Source organism: Leopardus geoffroyi, chromosome C3 (genome assembly GCF_018350155.1).
Source record: "Leopardus geoffroyi isolate Oge1 chromosome C3, O.geoffroyi_Oge1_pat1.0, whole genome shotgun sequence".
In the NCBI taxonomy this organism is placed as follows: Eukaryota; Metazoa; Chordata; class Mammalia; order Carnivora; family Felidae; genus Leopardus; species Leopardus geoffroyi.
In genome coordinates, this window is record NC_059338.1 from 8626254 (window position 1) to 8644583 (window position 18330).

Here is an 18330-nt window from a genome sequence, read left to right on the forward strand (position 1 = left end):
TTGTTCTAGACACTCCTTATCTCTCTGTAGGAGTAGTCACGGAGAAATCTCTTGGTCTCAAACCTAGTTCCAAGCAAGATCACATCCATAGTGTGTGTGGTTGTGTGTGTGTGTGTGTGCGTGTATTCTGTTTTTTGCCACTTTCCGCCTGTGTGACCGTGGACAAATCGCTTTCCCTCGATAGGACTCAGTTTCCTGAACTCTAAAAAGGACAACTGAGCGAGATGTCTGTGGCCTCTCCCAGTATCATATGCTACTTAGAAAACATGATATTTCCCCATTTCCAGGAAAATACAACTGGAAGGGAAATAGTTTAGAGCTATAAATTAAAGAGAAATTTGTCTTTTTGAAAAGAGTCCCATCTGTGAGATGACAATGTACACCATGCTGTTTTCGTTGGAATTGGTAGTTTACAGCATCCTGTTCAGTCAGGCCCACATTTGTCCCCATCGCCATGCTATCCTTGGGCTAGAATCTGGTCAGTTTTTCCAGACTCAAGTCGGTCCCACTGTCTGCTCTGTAAAGAAAAAATTCACAACCTCAAAAGGACAGTTTGGTTTTGCAGTTGCTCCTGAAAGTGGCTGGATTCCTCTAGACCTCAGTAAAAATTAAGCTAATTAAATCGCCTGAATTTAATTGTGGGAAACATTGGCATTGATAACTGCTGATGGCTCCTTGCCTTGTGGGAAGGAGTTACATGGTCTTAGCTTGTTTTCAGACAAAAATGTGAGACCTGTGTCTTAGATAATCCAGTTGTTATTTTAAGATTTGGTACCTTAAAAAAATCTCTACTTCAAAATCTCTATTTGACTCTATTTGAGTTTGAGGAAATTTTTTTCCATCTCTCTAAATATTCGATGTTTATATTCTGCACTTAGAGAATAAGGCAGAAGGCGGGGGACTGATTTGAGTCTAGAACAACTAACCATATAACTAAATAAATGAATAGATGCTTTATTAAACAAATGTTTGTTGAGAACCTTCTAATATCCATCATCATAAGACATGGTTCTTGCACTCTGTAAAGTCACAGAACCCTAGAAAGGCTCGGAGTTCATCTCATTCCATCCCTGCTTCTATTTCAGTGCTGTCCAATAAGTTAACCATGAGCCACGCAGGGCTGTTGAGCGCTTGAAATATGGCTAGTGTGACTGAAAAAACAAATTCTTAACTGTATCTAATTTGAGTTAATTGCAATTTAAATAGCCACGTGTGGCTAGCGGCTACCATATTGCACAGAACATTCTAGATGCCCTGCCAGTCACGGAGTAGCCACCAAAGGTGGGATGATAGTGTTGAATCAGCAGCCATGCCGTGAAAACAGGAGACTTCCTGACACAGAGCCCAGAAAAGCATGCTTTCTGCTTAAATAAGCCTTTCCTAATGTAAATAGAACTCTCTATTAAAAATTAACCGTGCACAAGAAGTTAACTGCGATTAGCATAATATGCTTTAAACAATGAAATAATATGGAGGGAGATTTAAAATGTAAATATATAGACGGCACATTTATTATGGCTCTATTTGCAGTAATTTTCAACTCTGGCAGCCATTAGTTCATCTAACCTGATCATTTTCAAGCCTAAGCAGGACGTTTCTTTGAACTCCTCTTGAACCCTTTCTTTACATCCAAAAACCGTTTGGAGCTTATAGGAGGTCTCATTTCTGTTTCACATTCCCCAGGTGCTCAGAGCCTTCTCTGGTGGCCGCTGCTGAGCTGTTCCTTCCTCCCTGACCTGCTGGCCTCTTCAAAGCATGGCCCGCAGATCAGCAACCTTGGCATTGCCCAGGACCTTGTGAGCTCGGGCCCCACCAAGACTGTTAAATCAGATTCTGTGCTTTGATGAGATTCCCCGGTGATGCCTAAGCACGTGAAGTTTGAGAAGTTCTGCTCTAGCAAGGAGCACATTTAAATGCTGCTTAGGATTCACCCGCGAGAAGGGATTATGTTGTTTTCCTTGCATTAAGGATATTACTTTTAAATTTTCCCCCAATGTTTTATTTTCAAGTTTTTCAAGCATACAGAAGAGTTGGAAGAATTTGACAGTAAAACCAGTATACCTACCACCTATAATTCTGTCATCAGTATTTCACTCTGCTGGCTTCATCATATATCTGTCCTTGTCTGCATCCTTCTGTCCATCTACCAATCCAGCTTACTTTTTCTTTTTTTTCTTTTGTTTAATGTTGATTTATTTTTGCGAGAAAGAGAGTGTGAGTGGGGGACGGGGAGAGAGAGAGGGAGACACAGAATCTGAAGCAGACTCCAGGCTCTGAGCTGTCAGCACAGAGCCTGACGCGGGGCTCGAACTCAGGACTGGTGAGATCATGACGTAGCCCAAAGTTGGACACTTAACAGACGGAGCCACGCAAGCACCCCTCAGGTTGCTTTTTCTGATGCATTTCAAAGTAAATTGTAGACAGCAGCACAGGTTTGCCTAAATAAACATTACTGGTATGTGTATCATTAACTAGAGTTCACTATTTGATCACAGGTTTTTTTTCTCTCTTTCAAGGTAAAATTTTACACACTTAAGTGTGCAGAGAAGAAGTGTACGTTTTTTTGAGCTTTTGACTATAGTACATTTGCATAGAAGTCTACTGCCCTTACTTTCTTGTGTCTGTCCCTTTCTGATAGTCCACAAAAACAAAAACAAAGGAAAAAGAAGGACAGAGCACAAATTGTCCATAGAATAGTCTGTGTTTCTCCAGCCCATCAGATGTCTCCCTCGCCACCACTCTCCCCCTCGCTTGACCTGAGAGTCAGACTCTGCTAAGAAGTCCACCTTACATCAAATTGGATGCTTTATTCGACACCCACCTTAGGTTCGGACTTGATATCACTGCTTTTAAAGGGACTTGTGTTCCCTTTTCCATAATTAAAACTTTTGAAATACATAAAAACAGACACTAATGATATTTGAAAATTAGAGTGGATTTCCTCGCTTAGAAGCTTTTATAGATCCCCTCTTATCTTCTGCCTTTTTCTCCCTTTTCTTCTCTAGCCCCCTTAACTTGAAGTCCAGTTCAGAAGCCAAATGTATACAAACCTATTATCTTTCAAAGCCACACACCTGTCCAAAATTATTCCTCCTTAGGGAAAGTGACCTGTCACGGGAGTGTGCAAGCCCATCTTCCGCCAACCCTGAGACTAAGGGGATAACCGGAGGGGGTGAAACCCGGAGGAGAGAAGCTCCAGGCCCCCCTCATGCCAGAGCTGGGAGTCATAGAGATCTACTGAACACTCTGTGCCCTTTCCGAGGGGCAAGAGAGACAAGGCACAGCTAACTCCACACTTAAAGTTCTGAGGCAAACCTGACCTTACATGAATCCCTATACTGAGAATACTAACTTGGAACACTTAATATGTGTCCTGATACAGTCTAGTGTTTTTATTAACACTCTCTTCTCCATTTCATGGATGAGAAAACAGACAGAGATTAAGTCATTTCCTCAAGATCCAACAGCCAGAAAGGGCTAGAGCCTGGATGTGGACCCAGCCAAGTGACTCCAAGGCCTCTGTTCTTTCCCTCTGTCCAGAGGGAGTCTTGAACCTCTAGTTCTTATGTTAAGTAAAGGAAATTGGCACGATCCTCCCACTCAGAGAATCTGTTACGTTTCCTGGTCATAAATATTTTAGAGCCTGGCTGATATGGAAAAGAATGAGAACTGAGTTATGACTGTTATGTTATGTATCCTTTTTTGGGTGGCACATGGAATGCTTAAGACCAGTTGGTTCTCTTACTAAAATTAAATCTAAAAATCACATAGAAAGTCCTTCCCTGGATGTGGCCTATATGACTCTGCTGTTGTGTCCTGTCGGGTTAACCAACTTAGCCAGGGACCCAGTGATCATACATGAGAGAGAGCAGAAACTTTAGGCCCAGGGTCTCCTCATGGAGAAATTGGGTGGTTCGTTAAAATAGATGGCAAGACTGTTGGAGGAATCTAGATATGAAATCAAGAGAAATCTTTTTTTTTTTTTTTTTAACTTGGGGACAGTAAAATAGAAGAAGAGGAAATTTTAGCCTGTTACCTCAGTAGCTTACCCATGTTAAATAATGGCTTTAGAGGGGGAAGATTAGCGTTAAGAAAAAAAAAAAACTGGGGAAAGGGCACCTGGGTGGCTCAGTCAGTTAAGTGTCTGACTTCAGCTCAGGTTATGATCTCACGGTTCATGGGTTCGAGCCCTGCATCGGGCTCTGAGCTGACAGCTCAGAGCCTGGAACCTGCTTCGGAGTCTGTGTCTCTCTCTCTCTCTCTCTCTCTCTCTCTCTGCCCCTCCCCTGCTTGCTCTCTTTCCCCCAAATAAATAAATAAACTAAAAAAAAAAAAAAAAAGAAACTGGGGAAACAACTACAGAAGTAACCGTCTCTCCTGGACCAACAGGAAGGATAAGAAGAGATCACCTTGCTTTGCCGCGACTTCTATCGGGACCGTCCCTCCTCTTTGTTGACACTGAACACTTGGCATTTTCAGTACATTAAAAACTAAGTGCAACAAAATACAAGGATAGTAGAATAGGAGTAAAACTTTAAAAATTTAAATATAAAAAAGAGTGACAAATAGTAAATTCATAGAGTTAGGAAATATGCCAACTATACTTCCATTAAGAAAAATTCTTAAAAAAAGAGCGAGGAAAGAAGAACACAATCGGGAAGGAAGAGTATACTAACGAACGACGGGAACCAACAGGAGGAACAAAATGGTGGGAGAAAGAGGAAATTGCATGTGAAGTGGCAAAGTGAAAGTTAAAGCAATTAGGAAACACAATTACTAAAGAGAACAATAAAAACATAAAATAAGCTAGGATGAGTAGTTAAAATAAATAACATCAGCTAAGAACATACTTACAAAGATTATAAAACAGATCAAGTGGTAATAAAATAAGGAAGTGGTATAAAGCCGTAAATTAAAGAACAATTAAAAAACACTAAGGATAGAAAATTAACAGGCTAAAATGACAGTTAATAATTGTATTAATAACTAACACTTACTGACTTCTCATGTGCTAGGCACTTTATATGCATGATCTTATTTAATTCAAGTTTATTAAAACAAGTAGGACATTTCCAAATGGAAACAAAAAATGTTCAGAGGGAGGCAAAACCAGGCATCAGAACAATCACAACAACAGAACGGAAGGTGAGCAAAACAGGCATCTAGGTATCCGTTCCTGTTCCTTGTCCAGCGTGATTGATTTCGCTGTTGAAAATCTCAAGTACAATGGGGCGCCTGGGTGGCGCAGTCGGTTAAGCGTCCGACTTCAGCCAGGTCACGATCTCGCGGCCCGTGAGTTCGAGCCCCGTGTCAGGCTCTGGGCTGATGGCTCAGAGCCTGGAGCCTGTTTCCGATTCTGTGTCTCCCTCTCTCTCTGCCCCTCCCCCGTTCATGCTCTGTCTCTCTCTGTCCCAAAAATAAATAAACGTTGAAAAAAAAAAAAAATTTAAAAAGAAAATCTCAAGTACCTGGCCTGGCGCTTCCCACGTAGACTACGGGCTCTGCAAGTGCCTGGTGCTGTAAATGTCCCTTCTGTCCGCATCTTGTCCTACTGTGTTTGGCCTTTCCTACAGGCAATTCCTACCAATTAAAGTTCTCAAGCGATAGAATCCATAGCCCAGAATCTATGGCATTGGGCAAGGATCTCATGATCCCACTCAATTTAAAAGATTTAGCTCAGGGGCGCCTGGGTGGCGCAGTCGGTTAAGCGTCTGACTTCAGCCAGGTCACGATCTCACGGTCCGTGAGTTCAAGCCCCACGTCGGGCTCTGGGCTGATGGCTCAGAGCCTGGAGCCTGTTTCCGATTCTGTGTCTCCCTCTCTCTCTGCCCCTCCCCCATTCATGCTCTGTCTCTCTCTCTGTCCCAAAAATAAATAAACGTTGAAAAAAAAAATTTTTTTTAAAAAAAAGATTTAGCTCAGAGTTATCTTCTCCTAGAAGGACTTCCCCGTCCCTGCAGACTGGATCTATGTAGTACTTAGCTCACTGGGTTGGAATGGGAGTCCTTTTCTGATTGCTTTTCTTTCTCTCTAGGCCCCCTGATTTCTAAAAATTTTTTTTTTCAACGTTTATTTATTTTTGGGACAGAGAGAGACAGAGCATGAACGGGGGAGGGGCAGAGAGAGAGGGAGACACAGAATCGGAAACAGGCTCCAGGCTCTGAGCCATCAGCCCAGAGCCCGACGCGGGGCTCGAACTCACGGACCGCGAGATCGTGACCTGGCTGAAGTCGGCCGCTTAACTGACTGCGCCACCCAGGCGCCCCGAGGCCCCCTGATTTCTAAACAGAAGGACCCTAGTTTTGTATCCTAGCCTTCAATTCAGGCATGGTACATAGTAGGTGCTTAATGCATGCTTTTTGCATGGAGTATCCTTGAACCTGTAGTCAGGACGTTTCTCTTCTTCCCTATCCCTTTCCCTTTCCCTTTATTTATTTTTAAACCAGCAAGAAGGCCTGTGACTGGATCTTCTGCTTGCCCAGAATCCCCACAAACACACATATTTTTGTGTTTCTGTTGTTCAGAATGTCTCTCCCACACACAAAAATGGCTGCTGCTGCTGCTTCCTCTTTTTCTTCTTCTTCTTCATCTCCCCCTCCCCCCCTCCTCCCCCTCCCCCCCCCCCGCTCCTCATCCTCCAACTTCTCTTTCTTCTGGGACAGGTGTTGTCTCTGTGGCCTTGAGCTTGATCCACAGTTCATTCATTTGATTGGCAAGCATTTTCTTGGAATCGGTTATTACCCCATTACTGCATTGGGCATTAGGGCAGGGAAAATCAAGCAACTCTGCATCTCATCTAAGTTGATTGCTATGTTTCGCTTTCTTTGACCTTATTTTTTGTGGCAAGGGAAACACAACATTAACATTCTTCACAGGTAGTTATATTTTGAAGAGAGTTTGGAAGTCATTTGATAACTTTCTCTTCTCTAAGCAAGAGTCCTACTTCCCTCCATCTAAGAAAGGCCTCCGACCTATATTTATTTGACCATTGATTGCACTGGTTTGTTTTCCAGTGAGCTCTGGAGGTTGGCCAAGACCTTTCAAACACACAAGACAAAGACCTAAATCAGATGTGGACTTTCCCGCACACGCTTTGTCTAAATTTTACATTTACTTTTTTCTTTTTTTTTTTTTTTTTAACATTTATTTATTTATTTTGAGACAGAGAAAGTGCAGGGGAGGGGCAGAGAAAGAGGGAGAGAGAGAATCCCAAGCAGGCTCCATGCCGACAGCGCAGAGCCTGATGCAGGGCTCTAATCCATGACCTGTGAGATCATGACCTGAGCCGAAATCAAGAGTTGGACACTCATCCGGGCCACCCAGGCACTCCTGCATTTACTTTTTATTTTCTGATTAAAAATTAATATTTAACATAGAAAATTTGGAGAATGCAGGAAAATCACATGGAAGGAAGTTACTGCTAACTTTTTGCTCTCCAGCTTTCTAGCATTTTGTGTGTAAGTATGTTTTGTGTAGGTGTAGAAAAGCTATGATCGTATCGAACATATCATTTTGTAATCTACTTATTTGACTAAAAATATATTATGAATATTTTCCATATCACTAAACATTTCTTCTCAAACATAATTTTAATAACCACACAGGAGTCTATTATAGGGAAAGTCCATAATTTACTTAATCAATGTGTACAGTGGACCGTGCAAGCTGTTTTCTTTTCCTTTTTTTTTTTTTTTTTTACTATTATTAAAAACACTGTGGTAAACATCATAGTACAGAAGACTCACTGTATATTTTCTGTTATTTCCTTGAATAAATTCCTAGAAATGGAATTGCCAGATCGAAGGATATGAACTAGTCTAAGGCTGTGGTGATGTATGGCAAATTTTTCTTCTGGAAACTTCTATGCATGTATGTTTCCCAGCAGCAGTTTATGATCATTCCTGCTTCCCCACTCTCAGGAACAGCGTCTTAGCAGTTTTTTTAAATCTTTGTCAATTATCAAACTATAAAACGGCATCTCATTTTTATTTTAATTTAATTTGTATCTCTTTGATTACTAGTGAGATTGAACGTCTTTCATTTGTTAGCCTTGTATGAAATGTTCATCTTTTTGTATCGATTTCTAAGAACTTTTATACAAGAAGGTTATTATCCCATCGTGCACTTTTCCAACATGTAGAAAATAGAGAAAACTCTTATTTCTCAGCAGAAGGGGGCTCTTGTGGAATAAGGCTCCAGGTCTCATTCTGTCTTGTTTCTGTGGAAAGTTCTTCAGCGTGAAAGGTGGATTTTTATCCTAGGAAAACTAAAGGCAAATCTATAAGTGATACTGGTGTTGATCTTTAAAAAATAATAATAATAATAACCCTGCAATCTGAATTCACTTACCATTTTCTATATTTCTAGTCTATGAAAGAACTCAGAGCTATCAAGTAGAACCCGAGAGTTTTCTTGGAAAACCTAGAGATATATTAATCAGTCAAATGTTCCTGGACAGTTTACCCTAATACTACCGGAAGTATTAGGATTTGCCGAGTAAGTCCTTGGCTAGTTTGTACCCCGGATGAAGAAAGAAAGCTACAGACATTTAACAAGCTTTCTTATGACCTTAGCTCGACTTAGGTCTAAAACATGGTCTTCTGAGTGACAGGCTGTTTTCTGGTAGTTTGGCTGCCGTATCAGTCTCCTGGTATCTTCTCCTGCCACCTGTGAGGGAGCACATTCTTCTGGGCTGTTGAATTTTGACACATCACCGGCGCTGTCCCCCTCTGCCCTCGTGGTTCCATATCAGAGCACATACAGAAAAGCCAGGTCAGATTCCCAAGCCCACAGCACCAATGGAAGACTCCCACTGCGGAGGTTTCTGGAACAATGTGAAAGGGGAAAAAAAAATTCAACTTTAAAAAATCAACCCACTCTCGCACCTGGTTGAGAATCTCAGAAGAAAAGAGGCCACTCCCCAGCATCCACAGAAGATCTCGGGGGGGGGGGGGATCCATGAATTCTGAATTCTCCAGTCCATAGGTTGTTTTCAAGCCCTTGTTCTCATTTCTGTCAGTAAGTGGAATTCTCAAAACAACAATACCCTTCCTTAAATAAATTAGTGCCCCATTCTAGCACATTCCCCTCAACGTCCTCTGTCTGCATTCTCCCCTACAGCTTCCCACCGTATCCACCCCCCTCTTCTGTGAGCTGTAATGACCCTGCAAACACTAAATGGCATTTGAGTGCATTAAGCAGCAAACTCTCCGGTGACATAGCAATTATGACTCTGAAATAGATTTGGTGCGTCACAGAAGATAAGGGTTTTGAAAGTTTCTGTTGTGATTATAGCCTGTAACTCCCACAAATAACAGGCTTCAAAATAAGAGGCTGCCAGTGGCGCCTTTGTGGCTTTGTCTCAGTGATGGCACGTAAATTGCTATTAATGTCCTAAGTGTACTTGAATATGCCAGTCTTTGGGACGCAGAGTTGGCTCAGTGTCTCTCTCTACATGGCATGTCATTGTTGGTCTGATAATCTGGGGTAATTGCTGTCTCTTGGATGGTCAGAAAAGTGTAAGGGGCTTTAGCTTCCTGTGTGATGGTAAATAGCTTCCAGGTCCACACCATGAGTGCGCGCGTGTGTGTGTGTGTGTGTGCGCGTGTGTGTGTTCTGTGCATGGCTACCGTTCATGGTGAAGGTGTGTATACAATCTCTGTGTGTGCCCTGAGTAAATAAAAGCCTTTCAGAAAAGCCAAAGCAAAATCAGAGGTTACAAAAATAAAATGAAGAACTTGGGGCTGTGGAGAATCAGCCCGTTGGATAATTTATACTGAGAGTTAAAAAAAAAGTGTTTAAAAATACCCTTTGCTTGCATTATCCAGATTTGGCCATATGAGTAGATGCAATGTTCTGTTGTCTTACACAGCTCCTCTTTTCCAGCAGAAGCAGCATCTGTGTGTGTGTGCACGTGTGTGCGTGTTCCTATATGCATTCTTCAGGTGTTGTGTTTTCTACATGCGTAGTGGCTCTGTGTAAATATGACAAAGTGTGTCGACATTTTGCCTGTTGGTGAACACTGTGTGTGGATGTGTGTTAAGTGTGGATGTGTGCTGGTTTCTGCAGGTCTGAGCGTAGAGGATGTTTATTCAGATATAAATACTTTGCTGCACTGAGGCACCTCTATTTAGCTAAATCAAGCTGAACTTATTTTCCTTGACTCTGCAAAGTTAAATAAAACAGATTTTTAACTCCTGATGTACATTTAACATAGGGACTCCGTAAGTCGGTGGGACGTGGAGACGTTATGTGTCACCGTCCTATGTGCACTTTTAACAGAAATAAGAAAGCAACCCAACGGATGAACTTGGAAACTCACACTACTTCATCTCCCGTGCGAGCTGTGAAAGGGTCACCCAAAACCATCCTCTGTGTCTGAAGCGCCTTACAGGACGGTATTGATTGCGGGCCTTCACAACAGATGACTTCATAAATGACGAAGCTTAGACGGTGCCATCATAGGTCTTGATCTCAGAGTCGACCTCCATGTGCACTTGAGTCGTGTGGTGCGGGGTGCTGGCAGGGTGGCGCCCGGTGACCATGTGGCAGTCAATGGTCTTGTGGTTGGGTTTCGACGGGCACCCCTCGGGCAGCAGTTAGAGTGTGTGCCAGATAAGGTTGGAGGCAGCGACTGGTCATGGAGAGTCCGTGCTCCTCCCAGGTAGATGGCCACCAAATTTACTCCACAGGTCTTCGAGCAGGACCCCGCCTTTCCGGATAAGGTGACTTAATATTAACTAGCAAGATGGCGCTACCCACAGTGGCATAACACCAGGGCAGTAGAGCTTGTCTTGTCCAAAACCAAGTTTGGTGAGGTGGACTGAGGCTTAGGAGTGAGCGGTATCAGAATCCCCTAAAAGACTCTTTTGAGGCCGTCTTGTGGCTCATAGGTTCCGGCATCTTCCTAAACAGCACAAAGATTCCCTGAAGGGGAACCACAGACACGAATCCCCTGCCTTCAGCCCTAAGCCACGCTTCACGTGTGGTGCCCACACGTGTCACACAGCCCGACCTTTTCAAATTTGAAGTGTCTAAAATAGTGGCACAGAGCGGGGACTGCGTTTGGCATATTCTAGTTTCTGAGTCCTAGTTTCCTCACCTGACAAGTAGGAATAGGAACCCCCGCAGGGTTTGTGTACCATTTGAGACTCATCCACCAGAGTAAGAGAATCGCTACCACAATCCGTGTGTTACTGTGCAGTTATCACAGACACCGGCGGCCCGACGGCCTTGCACGCACAGGGCAGGCCGCCAACGGAAGCTTTCAAAGCATTCGTTTCTCTGTTCATCCAACTCGAGACTTAACCAAGCGGCTCCCGGTGAGACGTGATCCCTGTTCTCTGAGGCCCTGTGGCTGAATGATCTGTGATCTCGTTGAGACTGAAGACGAAAGCCATTCATATGGCCTGCAAGCCTTGGCATGATGGAGCCCTGCCACTCTCCGGCCCCATCTTGCTGCCGTGGCTGCTCTTCTCCTGGTTCCATTGCTTCTGGCCTCCTCTCAGTTCCTTGGAGCCTTGGGAAGGGATTCTCTCTCTGCCCAGTGGCCTCTTTGCCCCTCTTTCTACTTGTCTGTATCCGCTCACCTCTGGGCTGACTTCCCAGAAGCCCGAGTGCAATGAGGTCCCTACTATATTCTCTCCTCGCACTTACTACCACCTAGAATCTACGTTTGTCCTTTTGACAAGTTATCCAATGTCTGTGTCCCACGAGGCAGGAAGAAGCGGGAGAGCAGATGTCAGATGTGTCAAATCTACCACTGTATGCCCGGTGCATAGCACGGGGCAGGCACTGGAGACGTATTTGTGGATCAGAATGAAATGGTGACCGTGAGGAAGAGCCGGTACTCACATAGACCTTTAAATAAATAAGAGCTGCATATGGTTAAAAGTCAACATGAAGGGTCAAAAAGTCGGGGGTCCTGGCATTTAGGGAAGTGGGTGATGGTGTGCCTTGAAAGAGGAAGGAGGTGGCTCTCTGACCAGGCCGTGGAAGATGACGCAGGTTTCTAGAGGCCAGAGGAGAGGGACGGGCAAAGGCCAAGAGCCTCTCGCTGGATTTCATCTGTAGAGCAAAAGGGACCCTCACTTGGGCAGTGGGCGATCTGTTATTCAGCTGAAACTACTGAAGTCTCGGTTAGCAAGGGTATCTGTTCTCTACCAGGAACGGCTGATTTGTCTTAACATACACAGACCTTTCAGGGCAAAATCTCGAGGCTCGAGAAGCTGCGGTGGGGCCCGCCTAGAAAGGGAGAGCATGGTGGGACCCGGCTGGAAGGTCACCAGGGACTGACCGAGTGGCAGGTGGCAACCAGGGAGGACACCCTCTGCGGTCAGGGGACCATGGAAACAGGGATTCTGGGGCCAGCAGCATGGGGATAATCCAAGCAGAGGGTTGACTCCGGGGAAATGTGATGGCAGGTGGGAGTTGGTGAGCTGAGGCTCCAGAGCAAGCTTCGAGTTGCAAGGGCAAGTCACGATCTCGGTCTTAGCCGAACTGGCAGAAATAGCGGGAATTTACGCAGAAGCTGGCCGTGGATTTGGCAGAGGTGGCTTTAGCCGCAGAAGAGAAGTACCTGTACAAAGAAACAGGTGCAAGAGGTCAGAGCAGGACAAGCAGCAAAATTGATTCTGAGTTGCCTGGGGTACCCGGTGAGCCAGAATAGAATCTTTTGGGTTGAGTGTCCCTGTTATTCCCCAGCAGGGATGCCCAGATCTAGTGAGTGTAGACACTGCACGGGACAGACGTACACTAAACAGTTACTTGTTGTTTATCCCAGCTTTGGGAGGTGTCCTCTATTTTCTCTGGCGGCTCCATTCCCAGATCCCAAGGTGGTAGAAGCTGGATCTGCGTGGGAGTCTCAGCCTCAGAGAGGATAAAGATGGGAAAAGCCCCTGCAGGCCACACAGGGACCGTGTCTGTTCCGTACATTTCCGTGAACCCCACTAAGCCGGAGGAGGCAACGGGAAGGCCAGTCCAGATGCCAGGCCCTCCCCGTGCCCTTTGGAGAACAGCCCTTGTTGACATGGTGAGCTAAGCTGTGGAGCCACGACAGGCAGGGTCCAGTGTTTGGGTTTGTTGTTGTTGTTTTTTTTTTTTTCCAACTGTTTTTTAAAGAAACAGTACAGAACAGTATGAATATTAATCATATAGTTCCTTATTTGGATGTCTTGATGTCTGCTGAGTAAGAGAAGAGTTCACTTCCTGGATGTAGAAGTCACCCTGCAACCTGGCACTGCCTCTGCCTTGTCGCTTGAGTAGCTTCTCGGTGCTCACAAGCTCTTTCCGTGTAGTCAGACTAAACCGCGGAGGTCCCGGATCTGCTACCGTGGATCCCTCCAAGCCCACGATGGAGAAGGAACGTTGGAGTGCCTGCCGCTGAACGTTTATGTACTTCTTCGTAGGCCCCTCCAAGAGATATTTATTAAAGTCTGTGCTGTGGCAGGCACTTCGGAAGCAAAGTTCCACAGCCCAGCCATCGTGGTCTGATGAGTGAGGCAGACATATAGAAGAACAAATGCAGTATGGCCGCCCGGGTACTGCGATACAGGTGCATACAGAGAACGCGGGCGGGGGGTGGGGGGGAACCTGCAGGAGGAAGAGACATTGCCGGGGGCAGATAGGGCACAAGGATACTTAACCTCAGTCTTGAAGAACAGTACAAGGCGTGAGTGGCATGTCATTGGATAAGTGGGGTCTTCAAGGGGAAAGAAGCAGGCATGAACTGACTCCTCTGTTCCGGGAATTTCTTAGCAGCCTGCTAACGGTTGAAGTATGAAACACAAGGGTTGCGTTGGAGAGTGGGCAAGATCAAGGACATTGTGGGCCTGGTGAGGACACTCAACCTCATCTGGAGGCTAATGAGAAGCCACTGAAGGTGAAAGAGGGAGATCACAATTACATGTTGGGAAGATCACTCTGGGGGCAGCTGGAGGGAGGACCAGAGGTTGTCAGAGTGGGCCGGCACCTACTAACCGTTGTCAGACTTTCCGGGGAAACTTTGACTGTTTTGTCCCCAAGGGCAAATGCTCGGGGTATAATCTTGGGAAAAGTGTGCGCATATCAGGAAAACATCGTTCTTCGAGCTTCTTGGAAAAGTGGTCGATCTAGGATGTGGCCCCGCCGAGTGAGCCGACGTCCCTGCTGATGAGTGGTGGCTGTGTGTGTTTGTCTGTGCATGCCTGTCCGCATGGAGAGGGAGCACACATCCCCGTTTCTTTTGTTTTTCTTCCTGGCCGGCCCCACCAGTGCCGGGCCTTTGGGGGCCTGGAGCACGTCCGCCTCCCCACCCACGCCGAAGGCATCTCTGGTAATGGCATCTGGCCCATATGCACATCGAGCTCTCCTTGGTGCTGACATCAGCCAGTTTGTGGCACCTCAGCGTATTTCTGGGTTGCAAATGAGAGTTTCTTAGTGCCAGGCTTCGCTCGGGCTGTCACATCAGGTGATGAATTCTCTGCATCAACGGTGTGCTGCTAAGGTAAGCTCAGAGGAAGAGCGGGAAGGAGCGGAGGGTGGGACTAGCAGTTCTCAGCTCAGCAGCCACTGCTCTGGGCTGAAAGCGGTGCTGGAACCTCAACAGCAGGGGAGAGGCAGGTGGCCCTTGTTTGGGCTCGGGAAGGTGGCAGAGAGAGAGAGGGAGAGAAGTCGGGGCTTCAGGGACAATTCCGTGTTCTCGCGTTTGGTCAGGAGAACCCAGGTGGGTGTTCCCATCCCCCACTGCCCCATCCCTGGCCTCAGAGCTCGCTGTGCCTCGTCCGATAGGCAGGCTGCGCCTTATCCATTAGAGGGGGTCCCGGCAACATTGGGTATATATCAATTACGTGCCAGATTCATTCGGGCAGGATGTGGAGTCCGCAGTCGTTTGTTTGTTCTGAAATGTTTTGTTCCCAAATCCCTTTCTTTAATTTGTGTTTGAAAGTCCGGGTTTTCTTGTCTGGGAAACCGTGTGCATTTTGTCCTAATTGTGTATTCCTTTGGCTTCCTCCTCCAGGAGGTTCCATGATGAGCCTGCTGCTGGCTTAGGCTTCATCTGGTGGAATTAAATGTGAGATCAGGCCTCGCTTCCAGGCCACAGGCCGCAGAATTTCCTGTACGACTAGCTGCGAACGTAAAGGCTCCTGCAGGAGGCATGTTCCTAGAGATAACAAGGGCACACTTGGTTTTGCAGATTTCACCTTCCCACCCCCGTGAGGCCTCAGTGCGTTTCCGACATCAGCATTTTGAAGGGAGTGTGTCTGTTCTAAAGGGAGGTTTGCATCCGAAGATGAGTGGAGGCGGCAGTTGGGGCGCAGAAGAAAAATCAGAAGGAAAGTCTTATTTCTTGCCACCCCCCGCCCCCACGGTCGCTAATGAGACCATCCTCCCTGCTCCCTGCGCCCGCCCCAGAGATAAATAAACACACAAAGGCGGAGTTTCCTACTTAATATGCACCCGCAGTCAGGAAGCGGGAAGGAATTGCTCCCCAGGGTTAACGTGGCAGTAAGCGAGGTCAGCTGTTTCCCAAGACGGAGCAGCCTCTGAACGGCTTGCATTAAGGCTGGAACAGCGCCGCCGAAGCAGCCAGAGTGATTTACAGGAAACCTGGCGAAGTTGGGCTTGCTCGCAGTTTCTGATCACGGAGGTTTTAGCGGGGGGCGCGGGGGTGGGGGGAGTAGTTACAGGAATACAGGACTTCAGTGTTAATGTTGAGGGGCCCCGGGCACAAGGGGATAGCTGACCGCCCAATCTGAAGTTGTGTGTGTCTGCGTGTGTGTTTATGGATAGAGGGGGAGTGAAAGAAAAGAGATTGATTTTATTTATTTTTAAGAGGTCTTATATATTCTTCCTCACTGGGCCAACTAGGATAATTAAGATGCCAGTTTTGGTATCAGCTTGAACTGATTCCTGTCTCTACCATCTGTGAGTTTCCTGTACCCTCTGGCATCCTGTGCACTGGTCTGAGAAAACAAAACTTTTTCAAACGTCTCCTGTTTGAGTTATTTCATCTCAGACACACGAATCAAAAGGAGTCTCCTGGAATCTTCTGGTCAGTCCAGGATGCCTTGCCAAATCCCTCCGAATGAGACACCGCCAGGCTCATTTTCTCTACTAATGGCTTTACTTTGGGCACCACTTACTGTTACTTTAATGAAATTGAAGCATGGCTAAATAATGGTAAGAGTAGTGATATATTAGGAGCGCGATGTAGTGAAACGTTTTTGCGCCTTGTACTCTGACATGGACGTAGACTGCTTTCCTGGGGTTTCCGCATCTACACGTCCCCCACCAGGTCGATTCCAAGATACGTGAGTCTTCTCTTCTTGTGCGAGCACTTTATTCTCTGCCTCATGACACTGTACTTCAGGAAGCTCTGTGAAGTTTTCTTAAAATCCTGTACTACTCAGCAAACACACACACACACACACACACACACACACACACGCACACACACACACCCCGCCATTTACTTATTTATCCATCTATCTCTGCTAAACACACACATATAAAAAAAGGATTCTTAAGACAGGTATCAAAATGCTAATAGTTGGCTATCTTTGCACAGTAGGATTTTGAGAGTTGCGCCTTTTGTTTTTCATGCTTTTTCTATTTTCCAAATATTATATTGCATATCCAGTTGCAAATACTGTATTTGAAAATCTTATATAAGCTTATCTTCTGTAATCAGAAAAGATAAATGACATTAAAGAATTTTCTTTGGGGTAAAATGAGTATAATCGCTGTTCCCACTCCTCCTAAAATGGCACCAGAATATATATGTTCTTGGTCGGGAAGAGAGACTAACCTCTTGCCACCCCTGTGACAAACCTGCGTTAGGAAACTGAATTAATATGATTATGATCATATGACAGGGTATTGGCCCCAGAAAGATGGTTGTATATTTTTATACAACCCAGAAAGAATTGTTGTATATTTTTAAATATTTTTTTGTATTTTTATTTTTTTACATTTATTTATTTTTGAGAGACAGAGAGAGAAAGAGCATGAGCAGGGGAGGGGCAGAGGGAGAGGGAGACAGAGAATCCAAAGCAGGCTCCAGGCTCTAAGCTATCCGCACAGAGCCCAACTTGGGGCTCGAACCCACAAACCGTGAGATCATGACCTGAGCCGAAGTCGGACGCCTAACCGACTGAGCCACCCAGGTGCCCCAAATGTTTATTTATTTATTTGGGGAGAGAGCATGTGGAGGAGGGGCAGAGAGAGACAGAGACAGAAAGAGAAGCCCAAGCATGCTTCACGCCCAGCACGGAGCCCGACACAGGGCTCCACCTCATACCCGTGAGATCATGACCTGAGCCGAGATCAAGAGTCAGACGCTTAACCAACTGAGTCACCCAGGCGCCCCAGAAAGAATCACTGTAAAATAAAGAGTTCCCATTTCCTCCTCGTTGTTCCCCTTCCGATCCCTCACCAAGGGCAAGGGATCCACCACCAAGGGGTGCTGGACAGGGAGAGGGGGAGGAGGAGCTACTGACTAGGTCAGGAGATGGAGATTTGGATTTTCGTGCAATTATTCATGGATCCCCAATTGAGGTGAAATGCCCTTGGCATTGCCCAGGCTAACCTTTTGCCCTCTTAGTATCTAGACCTGCTTGCTCTTTAGGGAGGTGCGGAAAAACATCTATCCTCGTGTCGAGGTAACTGGTGGGAGCTGCTTTGAATGAAAAGCCCGGCTTTCCCGGGAAAATTGGAACATCCTTTGGGTGAGCCAGTGAAAAAGAAAGCCAAGAGGATGAGAAGGGCAGAGGAAAAGGAGCCCGGATTCAAAGGTTGAGAAGCCTGTGTGTCTCAGTCATAAACCAGAAGCCCGCTTTTCTCTCGCACCCCTGCTTTCTTATGAATGAAATGTGAACACGTTTGCACGTAGGTCCTGGAGTATCCTAGAGTGGAAGTTGTGACCCTTCCCAAGTGGCAATAGTACAGTAGAAAATAATTGACCCAGAATGCCCAAGACCAGAAGCCCGCTTTTCTCTCGCACCCCTGCTTTCTTATGAATGAAATGTGAACACGTTTGCATGTAGGTCCTGGGTGCCCTGGAGTATCCTAGAGTGGAAGTTGTGACCCTTCCCAAGTGGCAATAGTACAGTAGAAAATAATTGACCCAGAATGCCCAAGACCAGAAGCCCGCTTTTCTCTCGCACCCCTGCTTTCTTATGAATGAAATGTGAACACGTTTGCATGTAGGTCCTGGAGTATCCTAGAGTGGAAGTTGTGACCTTTCCAAGTGGCAATAATACAGTAGAAAATAATTGACCCAGAATGCCCAAGACCAGAAGCCCACTTTTCTCTCGCACCCCTGCTTTCTTATGAATGAAATGTGAACACGTT

General features: G+C 45.7%; 1 protein-coding gene and 2 long non-coding RNA genes across 7 annotated transcripts in view; 2 read left to right on the forward strand and 1 right to left on the reverse strand.

Moving 5' to 3' along the window:
• Nucleotides 1–18330, forward strand: part of PBX1 (PBX homeobox 1) — a 297252-nt gene that overhangs the window by 272478 nt on the left and 6444 nt on the right. The window lies entirely within an intron of this gene.
• On the forward strand, nucleotides 6634–15969 carry LOC123586339. Its single transcript, XR_006706751.1, has 2 exons — nucleotides 6634–14482; nucleotides 14996–15969. It is a non-coding gene; the product is annotated as an uncharacterized LOC123586339 (long non-coding RNA).
• On the reverse strand, nucleotides 8183–9035 carry LOC123586337. Its single transcript, XR_006706749.1, has 3 exons — nucleotides 8886–9035; nucleotides 8350–8421; nucleotides 8183–8266 (listed from the first exon to the last, which is right to left on the reverse strand). It is a non-coding gene; the product is annotated as an uncharacterized LOC123586337 (long non-coding RNA).